An 8936-nucleotide genomic window follows, 5' to 3' on the forward strand; every position below is an offset into this window, starting at 1 on the left:
TGGACATATTTTTACACAGCTTTTAATTACTTTTAGTCCCTTCTTATTTTAAGTAAACAATAAGGTGCTCATGAGGTCTGTATTCTGGGTGCAATATACCATTGGCATAATAAACAACCAGGTGAAATTTCACACAAGGGTAAGTTTTAATTGATTGGTGGTAAAAGTTTTAAATTATCAATTACATGATATAATTTGAATACTATTTGAAAATGGTTCTTAGATATGATTTTATAAACCTACAAAATAAAGTGAAAAGTATCTGCTCAGATAAATTTTCCACATTTAAGATGTTTATTTCATATGAAGTTTCAAAGAATAATTTCATTATAAAAACTCACTGCATGCCATTTCCTGATCATATACATCATTAAAAGATATATATGGAAGCTAAGTAGTATTCTGCCCACCTTTTTGTTTTTAGTACAAATATTTTCAGCAGAATTTCTAGGACCACACATTGAAGTAATTATTTGGGTCAGCATTATATGATGACAGATGCTTTTTCCTGAGATTTTAGCATAATTGCAGTTGGTAAGATAAACAGATAGCCTGATGAGTTTATGTGGAAAAAGACTTGCACATTTTATTGTAAACACATGCATTAGTACAATGAGAAGGCTTATGAACATGTTTGCCTGTAGAGTTATGTGTACATAAATGTGCATATACCCTCACTGTTAATAACAAACTGGTTCAGTGCAGGGATATTATTGATTGCAATTACAATACATTGCAAGACATATCAAATTGGTGCACTCTAATAAGAAGAATCAATGCCAACAGTGTGTCAGAAACTTTCAAAATCAAGTCAACTCAAAATGCACATGTTAACACGGTGGAAAAAGGCCATTCAAATGTTCAATATGTTCGAAAGATTTTACTTGTAAGTATAATTTTGAAAGTCATGTTGACACATACTACTGAGAGATCGCACAAATGCACAACATGTTTGAAAGCATTCCTACAGAAGATATATCTAAGGACACACATGTTGACACATACTGGCAAAAGGAAATCTGTTGACACACACTGGTGAAAAGACTGATACCTGTTTCCTGTTCAAAAGCATTCTCAGTAAAGGCAAACCTTTCGCTAAACACATTGACACACACTGGTGAGAGGAGACATAAATGTGCAATATGCTCAAAAGAGTATAAATATAAAGAGTAAAAATATACTCTCAACGGTGTTCTAAAAAATCACCTGTTAACACACTGGTGAAAAGCCACGCAAATGTGAGCTTTGCTCAAAAGCATTTACTCGATATGATAATCTAAAGAAGCATTTGTTGTCACACATGGTTGTGAGATATGTTCAAAAGCATTCAATTTCAAAGATAGCTCGGAAATTCATTTAATGACACATACTAACAAAAGGGTGCATAAGAGTGAAATATTTCAGGGAGTATTTAAGCATAAAAGCAACCTTAGCAGGCACAAGAAGGTGCACAAAGTAGTAAAAATCAACTTAAGTCCTCTAAATCTACACTCACGTCCATCTCCCAAATATTGCTTAGGTAGCATAAGTGCATCAGAATACTAAGAACTGATTGATATTCAAAAGGTTATTTTTAACAATTTCTCTCACTGCAAAGATACCATTGTAAAACACTAAACATTTTTTTGCAATATAAATTTGTTCACAGCAATCCTGTTTTATGTTAATTTTTTAAATGAAAAATTATATATATACACAACATCAGTGTATGATTATATATCATGATAATGTTGATTGCAACAAAAATGTTTCATCCTGTAATTAAAAATATCATAAACATTCATATTATATTCTTTCAATTCCATATCATTATCTCTGACAATGATTACTAATAAAATTCCATCCAGTGTTATAAATGAATTAAATATGAAATTTCCATGGCCATTTTGAAGCTCTATTGCCCATTTACTAGTATTGAGATTGTTATTAATAAGCTCATCACTATTATGTTACATGAATATTGTTGCCTGCTTCTGTGTTGTAAAAAAGGATTGGAAGATATCATATAAATATCAAATTTTAAAACAATTTAAACAAAATGTGGTGAAGTTTTTAGAAAGAGGCAAATTAAATGATAGCCATTAATTAAATTTCTTCATTGCATTGGATAATGCAAAAACAGTGGTCAAGTACCTAAATTACATAGTTTAGCATATTAAACCTAAGGTTACCTAAGGCTATACTTCATTAATAAGAATGGATATTATTTTTTTAATTTAATGAACTATGTTGCCATGTATTTGGCTTAAGTTTTATTAACTTATTTACCCTCAAATAGCATTAATCAGAGCATAATCATTATTTGCATGTAAGGTCTAATTTCTTGAATAAACAGGCTCTCTGGCAAATAATGAAATGTGTAGAAAAGTTTATATTAAGGAGTTGAAAGATCAGAAAATAGTCAACAAGACCATTACCAAGATGAAGCAGTTAAACAAGAAAACAAAAAACATTAGGTAGCAAATGGGTGCCAATGTGATTGACCAGCTTCACTGTGATCCATTTCATCCTGAAGGGTTTTTCAACAATTGAAAAATAACACAAAGCTATGGGAATAGAGTGAGCAACTAAATAGGGATGGGTGAAAAGTCAAGAAGCATATACACTACACAAATCTTTAAAAAGAAAATTTCTGAGAATCTCTACGGCATGTCATACATTGATGAATGCTGGCAGTAGGACTTGAACGATATATGGAGATTGAAAACTTTCAATCGTGGTTATACTTACATATTAATGGTAATTGATGTATTTTAGAGATATTTGTGGGCAAGAGCCTTATGATCAAAGAGACCAAAGGAGGAAAAGTGATGCATTTAAAAATATTTTTTGCAAACATAAATCATGGAAAATTCAGAGTGATATGGGAGGTAAATTTGTAAATAGTAAATTTAGGAAATTTATTACCGATGGAGGAATAATATTTGACACTAGTAATTATCCAGACAAAAGCAAGTATTCTGGAATGCTTCAATCATACACTTAAAACAAAAATGTTAAAATATTTTACTATGTACTCTGCATATAACTACATAGATTTCCTCTTTAAAGTGATTCAAACTTGTAATATGTGTTCATTCCAAATTAGGTGTTATACCCAGCTTAGTGAGCAAACACAGTGCATTTGCTACTGCCAGCTGGGGGAAAACCAAAGTCATGAAAGAAAGAAATTTCAAAATTAGTAATAACATTAGGACTAGTAAAAAAACTGCTTTTATTTGCAAAAGGAAGTACCAAGTTACTTAAGGAAAATATTTCCTGTCACTGCCATAGATCGAGCCTGACCTACATCGACTTAAGGGTTGCAGGATACAAATGGGAAGAACATAAATGGTAGTTATTTTGTCCAACAATTAATCAAGATAACTGTTTTTCAGGATACAATACAAGACCAAGAAGATTTTGAAGTAAAGAGGTTGAAAAAGCATACCAACCTGAAAAACTTAATAATTTCTGCTATAGGTCATACCATTAGCATTGACAATGATTGATACCTACCACAATATTTGGTATGGTGGATAACAAAGCATATGTAGATAGTGTTACCAGTAATCCATTTGCTGTTTCTCATTGTTCCCTTGAGAACTTTTCACTCTTTTTGAATGGTGTTCAGATTCCTTTGGAAGGTTTGGAGTAAAATTTTTAAACCAAAAAATATTAAGCATGGACCTACGATTCCTTATTCTTAGGCAGTGGATAAGCATAAAATGTGGCAGTGGCAGAATATAGCAGAAAATAAGGCAGTGGATAAGCAACTGAGGTAATCAAATCCATAAAATATGTTTGGACATGGCTATTTTATGCTGGTCTTTGATATCCCTCCCAATGACTCTGGGAAAGAAGATTATGTGAGTCTTGTCATAAAGATCTTATGAGAATAGAGGCAAAATTTGAGTGAGAGTTGTCAAAAACTGTCACCTTTCTGCCTTGTGCAGAGTACAATGCTACTCTAGAAATAGATATAACAGAATTATTATCGCAAACTTATTGTCCTGGATAGCATACAGATAGACAGGGTATTACGTAATAAGCTGTGAGAACAATTTTGTGGAGTATGCTTCTTATATATTCCCTAGGATCTCACTCTCTGGTCTATGCATGGTAAATTTAGATCCTTCCAGATTTCCTGGTTCTCACTGGATAGCAATTAATATACAAGGTCGATTTGCAGAATACTTTGACTTTTATGGTCTAAGTCCTTTTATTCCCTCCATTTTGGATTTTTTAAAACCTTTTGTTTGTGCTCATAATTAGGTTCAAATACAAAGCTTTCAATCTGACATTTGTGGGGAATATTGCTAAGTGCTAATGATATCTATGGTGTGCATATAAAGGAGAATTTAAATGATTTTGCAGTTTCATTGAATTAGAGAGGACATAGTTCACTCGCTTGCACACGGTCAACAAGAGTGGACGTGTTTTCTCATCACTCTGAGGAAGTGAAAGTTTGTTGCCAAAATGCTTGGGAAGGTCATTCCAGAGAGTAAAGTGGTGATTAAGTCCAAGGTCTGTGAAAGAAACTTGAAAACAGTGCCCAATTCTCAGATTGTGGATGTTGGTTTCACTTCAAGTGCAGTAAGAAGACCACGAAGGAGTGTTTTCAAGAAGGGTGGAAGTGTGAACAATGTGAATGTTTTTCAAATGAACTTGGCAAGAAAGGCTCAACAATAGAAAAGTTAAGGGATGAACTGCAAACAGCCAAGGAAGTATGTGGGCGTGCTGGAAATTATTTTAGTGCAGGCGGTGCTAGGAAATACTAATAAAGCACATATAAAGCGTTTGAATGAACAGCAGATTTATTCTGAGTGCTGTGGATAACAGACCAAGGTCAACACAGAAAGATATATTGCCATGGGCGCAACGTGCACAAGAGGGATGAACGCTCGGCTAGGGTTGAGGCATGACTGGTTCTGGGTGGGTCAAAATGCCTCCTCATGGGTCGTGCCTAGGGTGACACCTCGTGGCACACCCCTGAATCGCACAAACAAATGAACCGCTACATCAACAAATGAACCACCACAAAGTAATAACAGCCTTAAAGGATGAAAACAAGAGATTAAAATGTCAAATAGATAACAAATGTGAATGTTTCAAGGCTGTTAAAGACAGGAAATTGAAGAGATGCACAGAAACGAGACCACCAGAAAAATGTCATGGTACTGATTTGTGTGGAAGAGGCTGCACAAGAGAAGGAAATTCAGTTAAGGAAGGTCAATCACATCCACAAGGAATGTGTGAACCAAATAAGAATAAAACAAAGATTAGAATCATGAGGGATTATATCATAAGATTCAGCAGAAAAGTTTGTGAGGAAGGTGAGTCAATGGTAAATTGCTACCCAGGTATAAGAATGGAGCAACTGTTACTCAAAATTGAGCAGATGGAGGATGAGAGGGAAAAGGAAGTGATGATCCTACATGCTGGCGCAAATGATGCTCTAGGGGCTAAAACAGGTGACCATGTGGTTAGATTGGTATGGGAATTAGCCATGGCTGCAAAGAAGAAATTTAAAAAGGCAAACAGTGATTAGTGAGATTATAAGAAGAAAAGATATTTGGGGCCGCAAAATAAACTTTATTAACAAGGGAAAAAAACTGGGTATGTCAAAGACTACGTTTATTCTTTGTTGAGACAAACTGCTGGATTAATAATGGCGATTTGAGGATATATGATATCCATCTTAACAGAAAGGGCTCCCATAAGCTTGAAAGACTACTAGATAATTTAATAAACACATACAAGAAGCAGGGAAACTTATAAGGGTTAACCAAGATGATTTTGAAGTGAAAATCAACAGCCATCACAGGTATTTTCTGTGTTACAGTATCATATAATGGGGGAAAGTTCACAAAAGAGTCTGTCAGAAGAAGAACTAAAGGAGGAACCTGGAGCATAGAGTGGAGGACACTCGACCAGCAGGAAGATGGAGAATGGTGAGAAATGACGGGATGTTTAGCGAGCAGTGTTGCCCAGTGGCTATACAAGCAGACTCAAGGGTGTGCATGGTATAGATGGTAAAATTGAAGGTAAGGGCTTAAATATCCTCCAAGTGAACTGTAGAAGTATCCTCAACAAATCTAGGGAATTTCAGATTGTAATAGATGCATAGAATCCCAAGATTGGCACAGAATCTTGGCTTAACAATAGCATTACATCGGCCAAAATTTTTCTATTAAATTATAATGTCTATCAAAGGGATCAAGGAAGGAGAGGCGGAGGAGTATTCATTTGTGTTTGTAGCAACATAATAAGCTTTTTAGATTGGGCACAATGTAACTGTGAGATGATAAATGTAAGGATATGTTAAGCAGAAAGTACCAAATGGTTAAAAATAATTGCTCTGTATAGAATTCCAAGCAAATATATGCACTCCTTGAAGATCCTTGCAGACTATTGTTCTAAAAACCCCCATGATAACATCATCATAGCCAGGGATTTAAACCTTCTAGAAATAGGGTAGGGGCATACAGCAGGGGGCAGGCAGGTGCAAGGCCTGGTAAATTGTCTCATTAACAAAGAGAGGTTTATCCAGGTAGTAAATAAGCCCATTAGGAGAGAAAATACTCTTGACCTTTTTCTAATTAGACCTCCAAACCCTATCATTAGTATAGATGTATTTCTGGGAATAAGTGATCCCACAGCAGCATGTTAAAATGGACTGGTATATATCAACAAAAGGAGGTATGGGGGATGAAAAGAAAATTTAGCAATATACCCCGGCAGATAGGGAAGGGTTTCAGGAATTTTTAAGGGGCAAGTTTCCTGGATGGACCATGAAGAAAATATGGGAAGCATTCGAAGAAATAATTCTTGAAGGGCAAATGAAGTATGTTCCCATAAAAATTTGAAACAGAACATGGACCCGAAGCACTACAACAAAACCATGAAAAAACTCAAGAGAGCAGTAAGAAAGGCACACAGATTAAAGAATGAAAGTGAAGAAATGTCAAACCATTACAGGACCTTGGTCCAGAACCTAAATAGGGAAAAGAAGAAGGAAAAGGAAAAATTTCTTATAAATACAATTTTGAAAGACAATGCAATGAAATTCTATAGATACATGAGAATGAGGAAAGACAACAGAGAACACATGAATATACTAAAAACTAAGGAAAATGGCATTGTAATAGACATTAGAAATAGCAAATATGTTCAACTCCTGCTTTACAGATATTTTTCAGGGAATAGAAAACAAAAAGGAAAATAAGGCTTGCCTAAATAGCTCAGAAACAACAGAGAACTTCATCAGCATAACATCACCAAATAGCTACTGCCTTGACCAGCCATATTATGATGGAGGACTTATTTTGTGAAAAAAATAAGGAAGATGAGGAAAAATAAGTCCTTGAGACTGGATAATTGACATTCTAAAACTGGGTGATACTGCAATAGCTTTCTACCTGAGTCATCTATTTAAAGTAACTTTAAATAATGCTTTGCCCAATGATTGGAAAAAAGCAAATATTACACCAATTTTCAAGAAAGGGGATAAAACAATAGCCAAAAATTATAAACCGGTAAGTATAGCCTCAGTTGTTTGCAAAATAATAGAAAAAAGAATGGCTTACTACATTCAGGTATGATGGACAAGAGATAGATGGCTATTCAAACACCAACATAGGTTTAGAATGGGATACTCCTGTAAAATGCAGCTTTTGGGATTTAGCCAATATCTCGGCAATGCAATAGATGAAGGAAAGGATGTGGATGCAGTAATCATTGATTTTTTGGCAACTTTCAATCGAGTGCCTCAAGACAAATTAATGTTAAAGTTGGTTTCATTACCATTGAGCTTGAGCAATTTTCAAATTTTTTCATTAGATTTTCAAATGAGACAAGTATTTTAGCAGGAGTTCCACAAGACAGTGGTCTAGAGCCTCATTATAATTAATGTAAACAATTTACATTCCCAAATAAGACTCTTTACTGATGACTGCATTATATAAAGATAGATAGAGCATGTAAATGACCATGTAATATTATAAAATGACATTGATCGCCTTGGTGACTGGGTTACAAATAATAATATGGGCATTAATATAAGTAAAAGTAAGCATATAAATTTTTCAAATAAAAAGAATGCAGAAAAGGAAATTTTCATCCTCTTTGGAGAAAAAATCTCATGTACCAGTCAATGCAAATGTTTAGGCATTTACCTAACTAGGGATCTTGGGTGGGGGGTCCAAGTTGATAATTTGACATGGAAGGCATTTAAAGGTTGCATCGGGTAATGAGAATTTTAGCCACAAAAGATAAGGCATATAAAGTACTGGTTATCCCTATCCTAGAATACTTCTCCATAGTATGGGATCCATATAAGGTGGGGCATATTAAAAAATAGAAAAAGTTTAAAGAAAAGCAGCAAGATATATACTCAAAGGTACACAAGAACAGAAAGTGCCACAGAAATGTTAGATATACTGAAATGGGAAAGTTTGAAAAATAGAAGAAAAAGGAGTTGGTTAGGTGTGATGTATAGAATTGTTAAAAAGGACAAAGCGTGGGAAGATTTATGGAAAGAGATAGAAAAACTTAACTTTAAGGGAAAAATGACCATAGTTACAAAATAAAAATGCAGATGCAAAAAACAAAAAAGAAGAAATACTTTTTTTTAAATAGAACTATAATTAATTGGAACCAGTGCCTGGAGGTTTGTTTGAGCCCTTTCCATCCAATTTTAGAAGTTTTAAATATAAATGTAAAGCAGCCACTGGGTGATAAACTTCATTGCAATTATTAAAATATTGTTGGCATGTGATTTAGATGACATTTTTTGTGTGATGTGGAAGTGTCATTGTAGGTCAAAATATTTTCTCTCTAATCTGTTTTTCCAGTATGTGTATGTATGTATTTTTCATTGTAAGAGTGGTCATTGACCAAACTTGAACATTGCCACCAGGAAAATTGCCTAATTGCAATGTAATTCTTGAATAACA

This window comes from Hetaerina americana, unplaced genomic scaffold (genome assembly GCF_022747635.1).
Source record: "Hetaerina americana unplaced genomic scaffold, ioHetAmer1.1.p SCAF_2, whole genome shotgun sequence".
Taxonomy (NCBI): domain Eukaryota; kingdom Metazoa; phylum Arthropoda; class Insecta; order Odonata; family Calopterygidae; genus Hetaerina; species Hetaerina americana.